This window comes from Gekko japonicus, unplaced genomic scaffold, assembly GCF_001447785.1.
Source record: "Gekko japonicus isolate JY-2015 unplaced genomic scaffold, Gekko_japonicus_V1.1 scaffold47, whole genome shotgun sequence".
NCBI lineage: Eukaryota > Metazoa > Chordata > Lepidosauria > Squamata > Gekkonidae > Gekko > Gekko japonicus.
The window spans coordinates 1,081,171-1,081,657 of NW_015165235.1; positions in this window are offsets into that span (position 1 = coordinate 1,081,171).

The window sequence follows — 487 nt, forward strand, 5'->3', positions numbered from 1 at the left end:
AAGACTGACACAACCACTTTTAACTTTAAAAGGGGTAACTTCTCTGATATGAGGGGACATGTGAGGAAGAAACTGAAAGGAAAAGTAGAAAGGGTCAAAACCATTGGGGAAGCTTGGAGACTATTTGAAACTACAATCCTAGAGGCTCAGAAAATATATATACCGCAGTTTACGAAAGGCACAAACAGGTACAGGGAAAACCCTGCAGGGCTAACTAACAAAGTAATGGAAGCTGTAAAAGGTAAGAAGGATTCCTTTAAGCGGTGGAAAGCTAGTCTCAGTGAGGTTGATAAAAGGGAACACAGGCTGTGGCAAATAAAATGCAAGTCTGTGATCAGGCAGGCAAAAAAAGGAATATGAGGAGCATATAGCAAAAAATATAAAGACCAACAATAAAATTTTATTCAAATACATTAGAAGTAGGAAACCAGCCAGGGAGGCAGTGGGGCCCTTGGATGACCAAGGGGTAAAAGGAGTAAAGGATGAT